General features: G+C 47.0%; 1 long non-coding RNA gene across 1 annotated transcript in view; it reads right to left on the reverse strand.

Annotated features, from left to right (window-relative positions):
- LOC146177252 (uncharacterized) overlaps window positions 1–20,404 on the reverse strand; it is a 64,137-nt gene extending 43,733 nt beyond the window's left edge. Inside the window, exon 1 of the long non-coding RNA XR_014701014.1 lies at window positions 20,153–20,404. This is a non-coding gene — a long non-coding RNA (uncharacterized LOC146177252). The remainder of the gene's footprint in view (window positions 1–20,152) is intronic.
- Window positions 20,405–20,718: the final 314 nt, after the last annotated feature.

Consider the following 20,718-nt stretch of genomic DNA (forward strand, 5'->3'; position numbering starts at 1 on the left):
TTCTACCGTTCAATCTGTAGCTATAAAATTCCTGATTATAATATTCATCTCAAATGTTTCTTCGCCCATTTTAAATTTAGCGCTGACGAGTGAAACGGGTCTTCTCAGTTCGACGACCATCCAGCAAATATGCTGCTATCGCTGCCGCCGAGTTGCTTAGTTCTTCGTGGGCGCAAGTCGAACTGAAAGCACTCTTGCATTTCGTGCAACACCGATAGCCCCCCCCCCCCCCCCCCCCCCCTGGTTTTAAGGGTGACCGCACGAGGATGTTAATGCGAAAGACTGTCTCTAATTGTTCCAACGCGTGGCAGCGTTCAACTCCTAGAAAGACGAACCAAGCAACAGGAATAAACAGCTATAAACTATGCGTCTGCATTACGTCATCCAGCGCACCGAAGTTGCATTCCAAGCCCTCGCTGCTACCGTTCTGTCCTCGAAAGCCACCTTTTTGCCCCCGCTAATTAAGGCTACGAACGACCCTCAGGCCCAAGGAAATGCGATGCCTGGAGGACTTCTAACAACCGACCATTCTGCTTCCATTGGGGTGAGGCTGGACACATCTTTCCTGACGGTCCGTACATGTGTGTCGGCCTGCGTGGTTTCGCTATCGACGCCTCACGAACTTCTCCTAGCGGGCGACCACGAGACATCGACGACTTCCTGACGAGGTGAGCGCACGCATTACCAAGTCGTTACCGCTTTGCGGCGCCGGGCCAGAGCTACGTGCGCGGAAGCTCCCCAGACCGCGCCGGTTAAACTAGAGAGATTAAGCTTTGGAGATAAGGTTGCTATGCGGCGAACGAACGAATATCCTCTGCCACGGACAACAAAAGACCACGATGCGGCCATTACGCAGCAGCTCTCAATGAAGCCGTCCTCAACAATCACGCTGCCAAATTTCAATGCGAAACCAGTGCTGCGCACGACGTCGTCATCGATGGGAACACGACTGGAGCCCAAGAAGACAGTACCGCTCAGGAAAGTGACAACTGTTGCCCCGGCCGTAACATGAGTACACGGCGAAGTAGAGATCGGATATCGAAGACAAAATGTATTTTAAGGACACGAATTAGTGAATTTGAAGTGGCTATCGACGGTCGCATGGTTATTGCCTTAGTTGACACCCGAGCTGACTATTAAGTAATCAGCGATGCTTTCACCCCTGCTTAAGAATGTTACGACCACTTGGGATGGCCCGCTGATTCGCACCTCTAGAGGTAACATTTACCTCATCCTTATCGTAACCTAGATGTAAAGACTTTGCATCTAATAGGACCGCACATCTACTTGTGCCTCTGAGCCTCAGAGGAAATTCTTCGGGAGCGCCACGATGGGGAGATCCAACATAAATCGTGGCCATATACGTACGTTGCACCAAATCCTGGAGAAGTACTTTGTCCCGTTTCAAGAAAAAAAAAAACAATCTAAAAACCTTCCGTCCCCTACACAATCAGTCATTTTTCCCCTTGCGTAAAAGTTTGAGTTTGTATTTGGAATACACAGTCTTATTCGAATATAATGTGGTAATCCTGCCCGGCTGGTCATCCTTTGTAGCTCGTTAGAAACAGCAAGGAAATATTATGTGGTGTACCACATCGGCCTGTTCACAAACGACCGTACCGTGTCTCTCTTTCCGAGCGCCAGGTAATTCAACGTGAAGTCGACAACATGCTGGCCGACGACATCATTGAGCCTTCAAACAGTTCCTGGGCGTCGCCTGTTGTGCTAGTCCAGAAGAAAGATGGGAGCTGGAGGTTCTGCGTCGTCGACTATCTCCACCTCAACAAGTTGACCAGAAAAGACGTCTACCCTCTTCCGCGCATCAACGATGCACTTGATTGCTTACATGGAGCCAGCTACTTTTCCTCCATCGACCTTCGCTCTGGCTACAGGCAAGTATCTGTCGATAAACGAGACCGCGAAAAAATGGCATTTATCACTCCTGACGGACCCTACCAATTTAAAATCATGCCTTTTGGCCTATTTAACGCCCCTGCAACTTTCGAACGGATGATGGACTCGTTGCTGCGTGGCTTCAAGTGGACGACTTGTCTTTGTTACTTAGACGACGTAATTGTTTTCTCGTCCGCATTTGACAGCCACCTCTTTCACCTTTCTACCATTCTCGAGCTATTCCGACGCACCGGCCTTCAACTCAACTCTAAGAAATGCAGTTTCAGCCATCGGAAAATCAAAGTTCTTGGCCACTTACTGAATGCTGCTGGTGTTCAGCCTGACCCCGATAAGATTCGTGCGGTTCGTAGTCCCCCCCCCCCCCCCCCACGTTTATCTAGTGATGTTCAGAGTCTTCTTGGCTTCTGTTCGTATTTTCGTCGATTCGTCCAGAGCTTCGCAGCCTTTGCGCGCCCTCTCCCCACCCTACTGAAAAACAATGCACCTTTATTTTGGGGCCCTGATCAAGCTGCAGCTTTCTCGAGCTTATCGCTGCTCTCACCACTCCACCTGCCGTGGCCCATTTTAACCATTCGGCCCCTACCGAACTCCGCACTGACGCCAGTGGTCACAGCATTGGAGCTATCCTTGCTCAGCGACACCACAACGGCACCAGAGTGATTGCGTATACCAGCCGCCTACTATCTAGGGCGGAACAAAATTACTCTACCACAGAGAGGAAGTGCCCATCTCTTGTTAGAGCTATTGCAAAATTCTGCCCTTAAAGGTTTGGACGACCCTTTACTGTTATCACGGACCACCATGCCTTGTGTTGGCTATCTTCACTCAAAGACCCTACTGGATGTTTGGAACGCGGGGCCTTAAGGCTGCAATGCAAGAATACACATTTTCCGTGCTTTATAAGTCTGGTCGGCTTCACCAATATGCAGACTGCGTATCCCGCCACCCTGTTGATCCTCCCACCTCTACGGCCTGTGATATGGACGCATGTGTCCTGTCGTTATTGGCCTTTCCCCACATAGCCGACGAACAGCGCTTGGACTCCGCACTCCGGTCTACCTTCAACCTTTTGATTACCGGCCAGTCTCATCTCGCCCTCGCCATGTTCGTACTGCAAGGGGACGCATTATACGGCCGCAATATGCGACCTGACTGCGCTGAGCTTTTGCTCGTCGTTCCGAAACATCTGCGCTCACCATCTTGGAACAATTTCATGATGCTCCCACCGCTGGACGTATTGGCGTATCCCGCACTTATGACAGCGTTCGCCGACGTTTTTCTGGCCGGGTCTCAACCGCTCAGTTAACCATTATTTGGCTGCATGTGAGCTGTGCCAGCGTCGGAAAAAACAATACGTATTGCCATCAGGACACCTGCAGCCAATATGCAGTTGGTGTTGATTTTGTTGGACCCTTCCCGGTCTCTGCATTGGCCAAAAAATTGATCGCCATAGCGACCGACTATGCTACGCGCTACGTCATTACCCGCGCGATCCCGACCAGCTGCGCTACAGACGTCGCTGATTTCCTCCTCCATGATGTGGAACTACAACACGGCGCCCCTAGTGACCTACTTACGGTTCGTGGTCGCTGCTTCCTCTCCAGAGTGCTTGACGAACTACTTCGTGTGTGCGCCATACCCCACAAATTTACCACCGCCTATCATCATCACACCAACGGCCTCACAGAACGACTCATCCGTGCGCTCACAGATATGTTATCATCCGGCGACCATCATGATTGGGACAATGTTCTACCCTTTGCAACATTTGCCTATAACCCTTTTCGTCATGATACCGCTGGCTACTCTCCCTTTTACCTGCTCTTTGGCCGACACCCATTACTCTCCTTTGATACATCATTTTGAGACATACTGACGCCGCCACAAGTACCTACGCTCGTGAATGCCATATCATGTGCTAATTAATGATGCTCGCCAAATTGCACGCGACAGGCTCTTTGCCTCCCAAGGCTCCCAGCAATCCCGTTATACCTGTCGCCATCGCGATGTGCACTACGTCCCAGGCTCTGTCGTTCTGCTTTGGCTCCCATCACGCCGGGTGGGCTTGTGCGAAAAACGTCTACCAAGCTACAAAGGCCCCCGCCGTATCTTGCGCCGAGTCACCGACGTCACATACGAAATCGAACCATTGAACCCGACGTCTTCTGCACCATGAGCTTCCGACATTGTGCACGTAAAACGACTCAAGCCGTATTATTCACGCCCTGCTTTGTTTACATAAACGCACCGGGACTTTGCTTCTGCGGCAAATGTTGCGGGATATCGTCTTCAGTTCCACAACCAGAGATTGAGCGCGGCAATAGCTTCATATCCTGATTGCCATAATATTTTTGATCCTGCGTTTTGCAGTGAACTCGCTTTGAGCAGCGAGTTGTGGCAAGCGTTTCAAGAGATGGGAGTTCCAATTCAACTCATTTGTCTCCTCAAGAACCTGTATGAAGGACAGGAGGCCACAGTCAGGGCTGGGCATGGTCTTACTGATTGGTTTTCGATTGAGAAAGGAGTGAGGCAAGGCTGCATACTGTCGCCCTGCCTATTTAAACTATATGCAGAGTGCATCATGAGGAAGGCCGGTCTGGACGAGTCTTCAACTGGAGTGAAGATTGCTGGAAAACGTATCAACAACCTTAGATATGCGGATGATACCACTTTAATGGCAGAAAGTGAAGTAGAACTCAAGAGACTTCTGATGCGAGTAGAAGAAGAGAGTGAGAAGTTTGAGCTTAAAGTGAACATTAAAACGACAAAGATCATGGCGTCTTGCCCTGTCAAGTCCTGGAGCATCAATGGACAAGAAGTGGAAGCTGTGACAGATTTTCTGTTCTTAGGCTCCAAGATTACCTCGAAAGGAAACTGCAGCCACGAAATTAGGAGACGCCTGCTTCTGGGAAAGAGAGCAATGGTTAGCCTTTACCGCCTAGTAAAGAGCAGAGACATTAGTCTGCCAACTAAGATCCGTATAACTCGTGCTATGGTCTTTCCATTTGTGATGTATGGATGCGAGAGTTGGACTGTGAAAAAGGCTGACCGTCGACGGATTGACGCGTTTGAATTGTGTTGCTGGCGAAGACACTTGAGAGTTCCTTGGACTGCCAGAAGATCAAATCAGTCGATATTGTCGACCATAAACCCTGACTGCTCATTGGAGGGTCAAATTCTAAAGTTAAAGCTCAGCTACTTTGGTCATCTGATGAGAAGAGAGGAGTCGCTGGAGAAAGATTTGATGTTGGGAAAGGTTGAGGCTCGCCGGAAAAGGGGTAGGCAGCGAACGCGGTGGTTAGATGGCATCCTCGAGGCACTGCAAATAAAGTTATGTGATGTTAGGAAGATAGTGAGAGACCGGAAAGCGTGGCGTGATATGGTCCATAGGGTCACGAAGACTCGGACACTACTGAACGACTAAACTGAACTGAACGTTTTGAGCAGACAGAACTATCGCCTCCACACTGCACTTTAAATATTTGTCTCGCTTCAAGGTTAAAAAGCCTCAGCAAGGCCTGAAATGATAAGCAATCTATTATTTGTCCCAATCAGTGGTTGTTTGTATTTTTGTTTGAACTACAGGTGCAAGTGGACCTCGTGAGCGGTCTTATTTTTATATAAGCCTGCCCGGTTGGTTGCCCTTTGTGGCTCATGAAAGACAGCACAATATTAGCTTTTTTTCCGTTCAGGGGTATATTCACCGAAGCAAGTCTGTTTGAGCCCTGAAAGTGAAACCAGTCTTGTTTATAACACGCCTGCCGCGTATAGTCACAGGAATCGTCTTTAACTCCACCGCTAAATTATCCAACAGAGAATAAAGGTAGTCTGAACTTGTCAGATCATAAATGTCGTGCCATTTCAGATAGCGTGCTTACGGTGAAAAGGTCCTGAGAAGACGCAATTTGCGCCTCGAGAACAGTACTTCAAAATTTTGTCTCTTCAAAGAAGAAAAAGGAAAAGCTTTCATATCTTCGGGGCAATCAATTATTTAACCAAATTCACTATCATCTGTGTCTTCTTTGGACTATCGCACAAAGAAATCAACAGGTGATTTTGAAACAAATCGTTGTTTTTCATTTCTGAGTAGATTTACTACAATGTACACACTTGGATCTCCAGTATTGTTGATTATAAGCACTAGCCACTTAGGAATGTATTGGTATATCATAATTACCGAGAGAAAGCTAACGGGAAGCTTATGACATAACACCCCGGATTTAGGTCCTTGACAGGATCCTGGACGCTCGAATTCGGGAGATCGTCAACGTATGTCAACAGCTGCAAACTTCCAAAGACTGCCTTCTTCTGATACCTTAGATCCCATTTGAAAATAGATAAATCCGAGGACTGCGACGCCAGAATGTGCATCATCGAAGTGGAGCTGAAATGGCATAAATTTCGAGAGTGCTTTGTGATAGTAGCCTTCCCCGACTCGATCGAAGATTTACAGAATAGTTGTACGCCTAGTAGCGCAAACTCCACTGAATGCTGGCATCCACAGTGACCGCCGAGAACAAGCAGCAGACTGCGGAGATTAAAATTTTTGCTATACTCTGTAGAGATTGCTATATTTTATGAATGGCTCCAGCCCGATGGATCGGCAGCGCAATAAGGACATTCGACGTCTTTGGGATATTGCGCCGATTGTTGATAAAATTCGGGAACTTCGCCTGCGCCGGTAAAGATGCGTCCGCCGCTCGAGGAATGAAGCCTTTGCAGCAACTGCCTTCAACATTAAGGTTGATGGTAAGCGCCGAATTGGCCGCCCAATGATGTGCTGGTTGACGCTGCGAAACGCGACATAATCGCCATCGGACTAGCGGCCACAACACTGGATTCTCAGAATCGCAAAGGTTGGAGCAATCTGACCAAGGCCGCCGACCTCAAACCGGGATAAGGTGCTACTATGTTATGATATGTTATTATATAACACTGTGAAATAGCCAGCTCACTCAAATCACCGCGATAGGTGAAAACGGGGATCGTTCCACCAGACTGCCCCCGTGATTGATGCCGGCTGCTTTATTTTTGTAGAAAAAAACGCTCCAGATTTCCTCTTTTTCACAGTACACTGAAGGTATATTATCGCTGTATACAGAAAGAGAAAAAAACATTTTGTACGGCTTACAGCTCCTCATTAGGAGTAATCTCACTTTGCTAAAAAAATCTAATCAAAGCATTTCTCCAGGAAATAATGATGCATAGAAGCTATTTTAGGTGAATTCTCTCCTAAATGTTGATATTTTGATTTAAATCATCTTTATTTTTGTCCTATTACCTCTTATTAAGTGAAGATTGCTTGGAGACAGAAATTATGTCAGGGGCTTTTGAATACTTATCTGAATGAGGGAGGATGCATATGAACAGGCAGTTGTATAAAAATATACAAAACAGATTAGCTAGAGCTCATACAAATATCGGAAACCACACAGCGGACGACTTAAAAGCCATCAGGGTAATCATTTCGCCACTTAAGTGAATATAAATAAATAGCTCAAGAATATATTACTAACATATGAAATGCTACAGAATTGTTTGAAAATATCACTGAGTTACGAGCACGTCTATGAATTAAGCTGAAAGCACACAAGACGCGGACCAAGTCATTAAATAGAGCCCTCAAAGACGATTATTTGCACCTCCTCACCTTCGGGTGCTTTATTTGCTCTGCTTTAGAGGTATGTTCTTTGTTTAGTGACTTCACATAAAAATGGAATCGCATCTAGACGTTGAAAATCACTACACGAAGCGTCATTTCTCTATTTTGGGTAGGATATTCAGGCTGCACTTTGAAAAAAACATCGCAAACTCGCGCATGTTGCTGGCACTAATCATAATTCCTCGACTAAAAATGTGACTCTTAGACGGATAAAAAAGACCTACGCGGTCGAAGTGTGAGATGAATGCATTTTTTTCTTTTTGTGCGCGCATGATTTGCTCGAAATGAAACACCCAGAACAAGTACTGCATTTTCATTTCTGCATGAAACCTCAGGCCACATATAGTGCAATATAAGCTGGGATCTAGAACTGTGCCTATAGTGACGTACTTATGATCATCTGGAGGAAGGGAACTCAATGTAACCTCAACGTCCTCCAACCTTCCCTCGTGAACCAAGCCGTCAAGCTCATCAATCGGAAAGGATGCGCAATGAGCAATAAAAAAAATCGACAAAGTGAGCGTTCAGTAGGAGTGGGCACAGGAACCAAAGAAGACGAACTGGAACTGTGACTGCGCTATCTGCAGACACGTGTTATCCTGCTTGACCAACCATATAATAGTACGACAGAGAAGCAATGCGATGCAACAAGATTAACGTAGGACATGAGCCGCAGAAGCAGACGCCCCGAGTCTTTCCTCTGAGGCGAGTGCGCTTCTGATTCGCTACTGCGACTGACAGCGCCGCTTATGTTTTTCATCGCTCCCGCGACCACCTCGCTCCCATTGCCGCGCGCCGAAGACGGCACACTTCTCAATTCTAGAACACTATAACAACGTCGACGGCCGCTGCTGTGTTTTAATGTGCTACGGCCTTGCACTACCGATTTGTGAAGTTCTCGCGCCTGTCCTGATGATCCACTGACCAATGTGGTTTATCACCTGCATCTGCAACGCCGAAATGGTACTCTCACTGCCATCGTCAAGTCAGCATCGCGTCTGCAGCGCTCGACCTGGAGGCGGTCCAATGCCACCAGCGAAGCCAACCTTTCGATCGTTGAAAACAACCGTTGAAATCAGCAATGCTGGTTGTGGTGGACAAACAGGGTACTGAACTATTCTGGTGATATAGACAGCAGAGCTAATACATGTTTTGTTGGGTAAAGCCTGGGGAGGGATCAGGACCTGACTGCAAAACGTCTGTAGTCACACTTGTAGATATTATGGTCACATACCTTGCAGAATGTCCAGACTTCTAGCGTACACGCCCTATAATACTGAACAGCTATCAGCAAAATGCGTAGAACTAATCAAAATTCTAATATTCGAAATATTCCAGGTGTAAGCAGTGTCCATGACTATGATACTGAATGGAGGGTGCTCGATGTTCAGTCATCAAATTGTAGAAAGGTGCAAAACAGGTCAGCATGGTGATGCCGCAGTCGTGTTCTCGTCAGCAGTAGAAACAATAGCTCAAATGACCATCCGAGCAACGCAGCATCCCCTCTCTCTTTACTCTCGTCATGAAATGTTTCACAGAAACACCGAGCGAAATTCCCATGAACTCTGCCTTTTTAATAAATGTTTCACCGCCATCCCTATTAGGCAAATGAAGACCCTGCTGAGCTTACAAGAATGCTTCGTGAAAATATGGGAAAGTCAGATAAGTAGACGGAGTAGTAATCGTTTCTGCTTTTTTAGACGGTCTTCTTCACGGAAATGTATATTTAGCTAAGGAACGCAGGTCCAAAACTTGGTGTTACCAAAATATCAGCGAGAAACAATTTTATCCTAAAACATGACACTATTTTTTGTTGGAAACCAGAATGTTTAGAAAGCCGTGTCCAAACTCTCAGAGGAACTGTTCTGTCTTGGCATTCAGGGCAATGTTAAACGGTTTGTTAGATCGCGCGGAGTTTGTGAGTGCATCATTTCAAGTGGCAATGTTAATTGGCGTCTCAAGCACAGTCCAAAAGGGCTGAGCTCCTTTATAGTTGTGGAGCACGCCGCGAAGTCCTAGTGTGTTCGGACAAGAAGTCGGATATGATGACGACTGTAGTGCCCGACAATCGCGGAGGCTATGAATGAGCTCAGCTTTAGTACCTGTCATGACCCCTATAGGACAAGGCAATCGAAGAGCGGCATTAGAGAATTCACTGAAGCGCAAGATGCCTGCTTGAAAATCGCTGTGCGACGTTCCTTTCTTTATGATCCCTTTCTGTACGGAGTTAGTCTTTTTTGTTGAGCAAAAACTTGTTGAGCAAAAACAATGTTCAGAATTACTTTTGGTAATGTGGTAGCATAGGCACGTGGTAATATGGCTTCAGAAACGAATTTAAGCAGAATGGCGAAACGCAGTACTATTCTATGCTGTTAAGAATTTGGTAGGGGAACGAGTAGGAGGAATCAACATTTATTAGGCCCGAAATAAATCGGTGGTGCATGCTGGCACCATACAGGGCGGTTCCCTATTTACAGCACCCATATGTTCCCACCAGCTCCTGGCACCTGTCCGTCAGTGCGAGCTGAGTCGATAAGGCGGGGCTTGTTAACAAGGTCTCCCATCGCTCAAGGGGATGGGGTTTGGAGGTATTGGCGGGAAGGGGAGGAGGGGAGGGTCTTGAGTTTTGTGCATTCTGACAAAACGTGCGGCAGAGTGCCCTTTTCGTTTGTGCAAAAAGGACACAGTATATTGGGCTCGGCAGGGTACATGCAGTTTATCGGTACGGGATGCGCAAGCGATCCCGTTCGCGCTCGTCGCAGGATCGTCAGTTGTTGCCTGGTTAGTTTGGGGTGCGGTTCTGGCAGTCTCCACCTTTTTTCTCGGTATATCCGGGTAATCTTCCGAAAGCTGGTAACAGGATGCGGTAGCTCTTCCGGCTCATGCTCGCGCCGAATTGACACTTCTCGGGCATGATAGTCTGCGAGTCTGCGGTGGTGTTGCCTGCTACCTGCGAGTGAGCCTGGACCTAAACGAGCGCTATGGCTCTTTCTGGAGGCTTGCACTTTGATAGAATGGCTCAAGCCGCAGAAGAGATTGTCCCCCTGCGGAAGCTTCTGTAGGCTGTTTTGAATCAATGACCACAGTGTCCACGCTTGGCTGTGCGACTACGAGGTCCACGGCTGCTTTTTCGGCAACTGCGGAGTCTGCTGTCTTTATGAACACGCTGACGATCAGTCTGTTTTTTGACGTAACCAACAGCGCTACATGGACACTGTGTTTTCGGAGCGAGGCATCTGCGTAGGGGATCCTGGGGTTCTCTTCCAGCTTGCGGGCTATGGCTTTGGCCCGCGCGGTGCGTCTCTCGTCCTCCTTCATAGAAAGTGGATTCAACAGGCGCTCGAACTCACTAGATCAGTTTATTTGAACTAACAAAATTTGCCTGGGCTGCGCGTGTCGTCTGAGAGACAGGAAAAGCGAACAATGCTGGGAAGAATTTTGGACTAGCTGTTAAAACGTGGGCAAACATAGAGTAGACACTGATTGGCAGTTTCAATGAGTGTCTATTATTTGTCAAGCAGCGATGAACGATGAAGGTTTGATAGCAACGTGCTGAGGATTTGGAGTGCAAGTAAAACGGTACATTTTCAATTTGTGTCCTAGAGATATGTCACAGATACCTTCACGTAGCACAGAAAGCGGTTCTAGAATTTTTTTTGAGTTGGAATGAAGAATCTGAGGCATAAATGCTGATAAAGTTTTATTCAATTGATGCTCTCCAGTGTAGAAACATGATTTCGCCTGCATACCGAGATCATCAGGGAGACAGAGTGAAGTAATAATTTAAACGCGGGCCGGCAAAAGAAAGTCAGCTGAGTAGAAAGAAATGCGTTGTTTTCTGTACAGCATAAGTTTGCCTGCGACCTAAAAAAATGGTAAATCGATAGGCGGCAATGTTGACAAAGAACTGCAGCTTGAGCTGTGCCAGAAGCATAGGTACGGAGAATAAATTCGTTATCAAAATTTGGTGCCCGTTATCAATAGCATGTTTCAGCGATTCTGATGCCTTTTTTGCTGTGGAGTCTGCCGCACATGGTTACTATCTGCTATGCAAGTAAGTACATCTAACGATTGGGCCTATGCGGCATAGTGAGGGATTACGTCCCGATAATACCCTACCACATCGAAGGAAGACCTAATCTTTTTAGTGGCAGGTTTAGCCACCTTTCCCAAATACTAAAAAAAAACGATTCTACTGGACGAATGTCATCCTCACATAACAGATGTCCCAAGAATATCCCGCGGCTGCTACATAGCGTACATTTCTATAGTTTTACAGCGATACCTGCTCTTTCGATGCGGCCAAACAGTACTCGGAGAACAGTCAAAAGCTCCGACTAAGTTGAGGTAGCCATTTGGACAACATCTATGTAGTGAATCAGATTAGGTGGTCATGCTAGAAAGGTTCTCATTAGGCGAGTGAAAATCGCAGAGGCAGTTTTGATCCTGAAAGGCGTGCACACAAATTGTTAGCGGCCCACTGGTAGAAAATGCTGTAGCAACTTGATGTGTCAAGTAGCGACACTTGCCAATAAAATAGCTTGTCGGAGCAGGCCTTGGCAAATATGACATTATCCTCGGATTGAACTCGCCATCGTCAACCAATATGCTGTTATTCCGACCAAAGGTTTCATAACTAACCCGAGCGGCACTTTCAATGCGGACTGTGAGCGTTTGACAACCCCAAGCTTCAAAATGTCCGCAAATACCTTTTTAACAACCTCTCGCATTGCAAATGGTCTTGGTTACTGCGCGGAGATTGATGAATTTCCCCGTTGTTAACTGCAGGTGACACGTAATCGAATTCGATTTGCCCAGCACTTTCGAAACAAAATGTCGCAATGGTCTCTCAGGTACTTCTTAAGTTTCGCTAACTGATCTCTATTAAAGCTGTAAGCCGGCTCCATAGTGAAAATTTCTGGAGGTGCACTGAAGGTTGGCACAGTGGTTTCAATATCCACCTCCTCAAACAGCATGAATCGAGAAGCTTGTAGGGCATTCACAGGGTGGCGCTCTTTGAACAGTTTTAGCATATTTATGTTGAATAACTTCTTTCCAGTGTCAACAACAGGCCAGTAAAATATTTTTTTTCCTGCCACTGACTACAAAAGTTCCTTCCCAGTGCATGACAAGCTTATGAGATTCGGGTAGGAGGGTTAGAGCTTAAACTATGACCTTCAACGTCCTTCCCGAAGTGAGCATATTATAGAACATATTTTGCGACCTCTGCATCTTCGTCAAAGATTAGTGTGCTTCCTGCAGCGCCTCTCCTAAACTCCCTCATATCAAATACATATCAGTATGTTGTTGTAACGGCGTCAGACAGTTTTCCAGGCGTTCAGAACTCTTAGAATTGTGACTGGCCCTCAGATTTGCGACATTATTGATGTTAACCCCAGGCTAGCCTTGTGTGCCTCTCTAAGCTAGAAGCAGATCAGCCAGATAACAATTCGAAGAAAATATGCTGCTGGCTAGGTGGTGAATCATACTCGGTAAAAAGACAGCGCAGTAAAGACAACCACACGAGACAACCACACAAATTAATGGTAGCGTTCTTTCCAATTTATCCTCATGTGTGGTTCTCTTTTTGTGCTCTTTTTTTACCAAGAATAATTCCAAGCCTTGGGGTGTTTCTAGTACAACTGCCGCAGCTCACTTATCAAAATATTACTAAACTGTTATACAAGCTCAATAAACATAGGATGCTTCCTAGCCGAGGTGGCACAGGTGTTAGAGCACTCGACTACTGTGCCCAAGGACGTGGGATTGAATCCCGGCCTCGGCAGCCGCTTTTCGATGAAGGCGCAAAGCTAGGCGCCCGTGTGCTGCGCGATGTCAGTGCACGTTAAAGAATCACAGGTGGTCGAAATTTATGGAGTCCTCCACTACGGCGTCTCTCATAGCCTGAGTCGCTTTGAGAACGTTAAACCCTAAAACTAAAACCATGCAAAACATAGAATGCTATGGTGTTGAACTTATATAATTCATAGCTAAGATGTCCACTTCATGCATAAGGGTAGTCGTGAAGCATGAGACCGGATCGCAAAGACCACCAGCGGAAATTTGATACGGGAGAACATCTATGGAAAACCCTCGACCACAGCGGTTCCGTCGATTGTAAGTAGGGCTACCGCATCGGGAACCACGGTAGCAAAATTCACTTACATCATGATATACCGGTTGCCTCTAGATGCGGTGGGTGTCAACGGGCCAATAATGCCTAAAGCCAGTAGCTAGAGGCGCGCAGTCTCAGACGCCGTGGTGCGGGCCAGAATGTACTACAAGTAGCTGGAACGGAGTTTCGCCTAAATGACATCCGTCACCTCTCGAGCTACTTCAGGGAGCAGGTGGGAACGTAAGTGACAAACCCGAGATGCCTACGAGGGGACGTGGTGCAGATGGAAGATGGCTTCCTCGTGCGCGAACCAGGTCTGAGGGTACTTGAGGCAGAATGTTGGCAGGCGCAGCAAGCTACCACGTCCAGGTATCATAAGGCGGAAGGTCGTCTGAGGGCGGTAGGTTGCTTGGGTCGGTCAACGCATAGGTGGGGGTTACCGCTGTAGGGAATTTACAGGGTCGCAGTGGAGCACCAGAACAAGAGGACCAGCGTGGCAGGCTTCTGGAATCGAACGGCCTATGCCGTGCTAGCGCACAGACCACACGGCGTTCAAATCTATTTTCTTCTTTCGCCGGCTGGGAACACCGATTTTAACGCCTCCGCTTTACAGCGTATATTTGCTCTACAGATCTTTCAACCGAGGTAGACACAGCGCTGTGCCCCGTGTACGCAGCCTCGGGCACTATAACCTGGCGCGCCACGATACTATTACTTTCAGTTTCGAGCCACACGGACACTATTTATCTGAAAACTTCATGTCGCACTGGCGTACTGGTAATCATCGCAGGTTGTTTTTTGCTTTTATAACGTTGTGTATTGGCTCAGGGCATAAGGAAATATGTAAAAAAATTTAAAGGAGTAATAAATGAGAGCAAAAAGGTTGGCTGTTCTAATAAAGTTCAACAGAGATCGATCATAAGGCCCTTGCGTCCAAGCAATGTACGAAGATGAGTTGTTCGGTGAAAGGCCCACTGCTGTCAGGTGCCGAATTCTTGTCGGCTTCAATGCCGGGGAAACCCACAAGTGGTGAATATCTGCCTTATGATCTTCTGACTTGCAAACAGGACATCCTAGACGTTGATATAAATATCAATATTGAGGCCATGCTCGTGTTACAGCAGGTGTGAGGGCAACCGCGACCCGGATCCTCCCTAGCGCAACTTCCTCTGCGCTGGTAAGACCGCTGGGGAGGGTTACCGCACACGGTGCGACAACAGCACGTGTGCGGCGCCGGAGGTGCTCCTTTCTTGTGAGCAGCAGAGTGGCATCATACATAACGAGGAAGCGTGTCATTGATGAAGGTAGATTTGACTGGCGGATTGCAGAATCTGCGGAGATTTGCGAACTAAACAGGTCACGTGGAACCAACTCAATTCGAATGGTTTGCGAGATGCGAGCCGCCAGACGATGTATGTTCTGGCAGATTTCTAGGCTGCGACTTACGCGTCAGAGCAGACGTATTACTTGTAGGGGTTCAGTGCGGATAACAATCTTGGCTGTAGGTAGCAAGGTTGTGAAGGACAGAGAGCTAAGCACATCTTCGACGTCAATCAGCTAAGCACAGAAATAAGAAAGAGATTCTGCAAATTGATATCTCAATGTGCTATTAAGCACCAGCTTACAAGGACAATGAATTGCAGTTGTCGTTTCACATCCATCAATGCTGGCATCTACATATACTATTATTGAGCCTTAGGGAAGCTTGGTGTCTTGCTCTGCTGTCCTTTCACGAAGGGATGATACCGCATAAGATGTTTGTGGTCTATGAATGTCAGTAGGTTTGTTTTCGCTTAGCTGAACACAATTCCATGGAAGAACTGGCGATGGCGGCGGTTATATGGTGTGCGATGCAGCTTAGGCCGGAATGCTCGCGGTGAGTGCAAAGGGGTCACCGTAAGGCTACGAGTGCATGCAGCTAGCAAAGAACCGGGTTAATTGGAGAAGTATGGGAGAGGCCTTCGCCCTGCAGCGGGTATAGTTAGGCTGATGATGATGATGATGATGATGATGATGATGATGATGATGATGATGATGATGATGATGATGAAAGGCTACGATCATCACGGCGTTGCTGTACCAGTTCATCAAATGTGTTGAGCTGAGCGTTCTCTTGTAATGTAACGACCAGTCTGATGCGGGGGAAACAAGTGATGGTTCCCATAGCCTCTCTATTTACTGCTTCTAGACGATCCCATTGAGCTCTTGTCAAGTGCTGAAACTGTGCTTTATAAATGAGGCATGGCTGCAGAACCGCTGTCACCAAATGCCGTGCGACGTGGGAGCGAGCGCCACCGGATTTAGGAGAAATACATATGTCTTATTAGGCCCAAGGTCTGCATTGCCTGCTTTTTGCCTGAGAAAGCCAGGCGGTTCTCGTTCCCGGCTGATGAACCAACAATCCCAGAATTTTTAATGTTTCACTTTCGTGAATAGAGATTCGAGATAGTTGGAGACGGATCGGCGTCGCCGCGAGTTTCTGGCTATCCCAGTTGTCAGCGACAGACGTGAACATAGCTTTGCGACAGATTTAACATAGTTGGCAGTAATAACCAAGGATGACTGCAACTCCACAGCGTTATATCATCAGCATAGAGGAAAAAATAGACTTCAGGGACGTTATGTAAGCGCCATGCAAGGGGAATGAAGGCAATGTTAAACAGCGTTGGTGACAGTCCTAAGCCCTGGGGTACACTGCGAACAGGGAAAACTGATCCGATGGAATCGCCATCAAGACGTATTGCAAATCTTCTATTTTTAATGAAGGATTTTACGGAATTGCGTACCCTAAGAGGAAAACGAAGCGTCAATACAATTCAAAATGGCGGCATGATTATTGTTATCATACGCCTTTTCGACACCCATCACTAGAATGGTACATTGCGGCTGCAGGTTGACGACAGAATTTGCGAGGTCAAAGCAGCCAATCCATCATCAGTGCCGATGGATGGACGGAAGCCAATTTGTGCAGGGTAGTAGAAACCGTGGTGTTCTAGCCACCAGAAAACGCTTGCACAATGTTGACGTTAGAGAAATCGGCCGAATGTTGCCAAAGTCTGTTGGTGGCTTCCCTTGCTTGGGATCACAATGCTGATGTCCAGGCATCGGGTACAAAGCCGTCTAGCCATGCTTTGTTAATGGCGTCCAGAAGTTGATTGAGTACTGCGTTACTCACGTTCTTGTACACTTCATATATATGTTCGATGAGCGTAATATTCCTCTCGGGTATCTATGCACGTTCTTTCCAAACGGGGCAAGAATTTATGGGGTACATACAGCATGCAGATGTCTCTTAAGTCTACATAACCTCTGCGTTGACGCGACTGTTTGATTTTTTTGTTTTGCAGCAGTCTGCTTCATGTGGACCTCGGTTACGTATGACAATCCACAGACCTGTGTCCAATCTTCTCGCAGATGAAGCATCGAGTCTTAGACTTGGAATTTGGGGCCGTGTCCATATGTTTTGTTTAATCCTTGTCAAATCGATTTTTAATAAAACCGCCAGGTTATTCTGTCGCTGAGCCTCACGCACCTGATTGGCGGCGCCGCTAATCTTATCAACTGTTCTACAGTCGCATTATCGCGAGAAAAAAAACTACACGATTGTGGTAGCTCATTACAACCTGTCCAGCCACTTTCAAATCCCGAAACATGTTTATTGTTCGCCCTCGGCCTGGCATCTCAACACAGAAGTTGAAAAACTAAACAGCCTTGTCCGTACAGTGAAGTTGTCTCGTCGTCTTTCCATGTGCTTCCTCAAAAACATATTTCTATAGTTCTCAGCTATAACGCATGCTTTGCTACGTCATAGTTCGCACAGTCCTCAGCAGGAAGTCGTCCAGACTCTAAGAGCGTCCCCGCGGTGGCCTTGAAGGTTGTGGCTCATTGCTTGTTTGACCAAATATTTCTGGCAGCAAAATGTTCTTTATGCGTGCAAATCATCCCGTCCCTCATCAAATTGTGCAGTCATGCCATGAGGGCTAGTTGGAAATGTTGGAGCAGGAACGGTACCGTTCTCACTACTTCCAAAACTAGAAAGATTTTCTCCCATTTCCACAGTCGCAGCCGGAACTGCAAATTCTCGGTTTCTCACTTCATGTTTTGAGCTTCAAGTTCCAAATACTATTTAGTGGCCTACAGTTCTGTAGTTCTGTCTACCTTCACCTTTCAGAATTCCTCCTCTACCCACTCGCGCAACTCGACTCTGCTGAATTCCATACGTTTCTCTACCACGAGCTACTCCGGACCACTCGTTTACTTTTACAATTTTCGGTGTAAGGCAAATGCTACTCGGCCAGGCTGCTCCTGCCGTGGAAACCGAAATTGTGAGGAGGTTGTTTTAACACATAGTTACCACCTTATTCAAATAGCAAGCAGAGATAAGAATGCCTTCCTGAACATACAGTGCCAAGCAGTTGAGGACAACAGCCAATTAAGGAACACAAGAGCTCTGTATAAGACAATCAAAGATATCAAATGAAGCTTCTGTGCTAAGCTGGGCGTGATAAAGGACAAACAAGGCAAGGACCTCACTGAAGCCTCAGAGATGAAGAAGAGGTGGCAGGAATACACAGAAAAACTGTACAAGTAGGACCCGAATGTGCAACCTCAACATAAGACGGCTGTGATTACTGATCTCGAGCCGGGCATCCTGAAGACTGAAGTTGAATGGGCCTTAGCCAGCCTTGCTAAGAACAAAGGTAGTGGAATTAATGGCATTCCAGCTGAGTTGCTTCAAAACCCCAACCATGATGCTATTGATATTCTGCATACATTATGTCAGAAGATTTGGACAACCCTGCAGCGGCTACAGGATTGGAGGAGGTCAGTTTACATCTCCATTACAAAGAAAGGCAGTGCCAAAGATTGTTCCAACTACCGCACGATCGCGCTTATTTCGCATGCTAGCAGGGTGATGTTGAATATCCTCCAAGGTAGGCTGCAGCAGTATGTGGATCGGGAGCTTCCGGACGCGCAAGCTGGGTTTCGCAAGGGCATAGGAACTAGAGACCAAATTGCCAACCTTCGCTGGGTCATTGAAAAAGCAAGAGTCCAGAAACCCCTCTACTTCTGCTTTATTGATTATGCGAAAGCGTTTGACTGCATAGATCACAGCAGAATGTGGCAAGCTCTCCAAGAGATGGGAGTTCCAATACACCTCATCTGTCTCCTCAGGAACCTGTATGAAGTGCAAGAGGCCACCGTCAGAACTGGACATGGTCTTGCTGATTGGTTTGCGATATATGCACAACCTATGCGATAACCTATATGCAGAGTGCATCATGAGGAAGGCCGGTCTGGACGAGTCTTCAGCTGGAGTGAAGATTGCTGGAAAACGTATCAGCAACCTTAGATATGCGGATGATACCACTTTAATGGCAGAAAGCGAAGAGGAACTCAAGAGACTTCTGATGCGCGTACAAGAAAAGAGTGAGAAGTTTGGGCTTAAACTAAACATTAAAAAGACAAAGATTATGGCGTCTTGTCCTATCAAGTCCTGCAGCATCAAAGGACAAGACGTGGAAGCGGTGACAGATTTTCTCTTCTTGGGCTCCAAGATTACCTCGGAAGGAGACTGCAGCCATGAAATTAGGAGACGCCTGCTTCTGGGAAAGAGAGCAATGGTTAGCCTTGACCGCCTAGTAAAGAGCAGATACATTAATCTCCCAACCAAGATCTGTATAACTCGTGCTATGGTCTTTCCAGTTGTGATGTATGGATGCGAGAGTTGGACTGTGAAAAAGGCTGTCCGCCGAAGAATTGACGCGTTTGAATTGTGGTGCTGGCGAAGACACTTGAGAGTTCTTTGGACTGCCAGAAGATCAAATCAGTCGATATTGTCGACCATAAACCCTGACTGCTCATTGGAGGGTCAAATTCTAAAGTTAAATTAGCTTCTTTGGTCATCAGATGAGAAGAGAGGAGTCGCTGGAGAAAGATTTGAGGTTGGGAAAGTGTGAGGGTCGCAGGCAGCGAACGCGATGGTTAGATGGCATCCTCGAGGCACTGCAGATGAAGTTATGTGATGTTACGATTATAGTGAGAGACCGGAAAGCGTGGCGTGACATGGTCCATAGGGTCACATACAGTCGGACACGACTGAACGATTGAACTGATTACCACCTTATTCGGCGGTTTCTTCAGGGGTACCAATGGAAACATACGCCCAGACTAACAGAGTTAGCAACAAGCCTTTTATATGACACACAGTCAGGGAAGACAGTGAGACTATCAACTAGGAATATGACGAATAATAAATTCTCAAAAATACCTGGGTGATATGAGACGAGATAGGAGCCAGTACAGACGCTCCTGGTCGCATGCATAGGGTAGGCGAGATATGCATGGTAGGCGATATGAGCATCGTAAGCCCTGCAAGTCACTAGACCACTTGAAGGAGCCCAGTTGAGGCGCGAGACCTTATATTGCCGTTCAATAGACAAAGCGTCAGGATTTCTTACCTTCCAGAGCCAAGCTCAGCATGCTGAACGTTTGTGCCAGCGATGAGCTGCTGTCGTCAGGAAACAGGTCGGCTACGCTCAAGTCTGGTCAACTGGGACATCAGTAGAGCCAGGGCAGGAGACAGCAGGAAGGCCCTCAAGTCTTCACAAGGCAGGTATGCCTGTGTGACATGGACCAAGGTAGACGTGTACTAGTAGCGAAGGCTTGTTAAACACCCATACGGTCCTAACATGGTAGCACATGGGCACTCCAGCAACCCTTCGAATTTCAGGGCCAACTAAATTTAGGAACGTCACATAACGTGAGGCCTAAGGACAATATTGACGCGATATAGAAAGGGCCATTTGTTGGATGCACCCTGCCGTATTTTAGAGGCCGTCCTTTTGAAGCACACGCTAACATTTGGTATTCAGTTATTCTGGAATCATGCTCCGTTAGGGCTGTGACAATAACAACTAAAAAATGAGACAGCACTGGAAGTGAGCGATCAGCCCCACTTGCAAAGGAACATGCTCCAGCTACTTACTATTGCATGACCTCCTTTGTATGCCTGGAGCTCAGTTTT

The sequence above is a fragment of the Amblyomma maculatum genome, chromosome 10 (assembly GCF_055883805.1).
Source record: "Amblyomma maculatum isolate TAMU_Amacu chromosome 10, ASM5588380v1, whole genome shotgun sequence".
In the NCBI taxonomy this organism is placed as follows: domain Eukaryota; kingdom Metazoa; phylum Arthropoda; class Arachnida; order Ixodida; family Ixodidae; genus Amblyomma; species Amblyomma maculatum.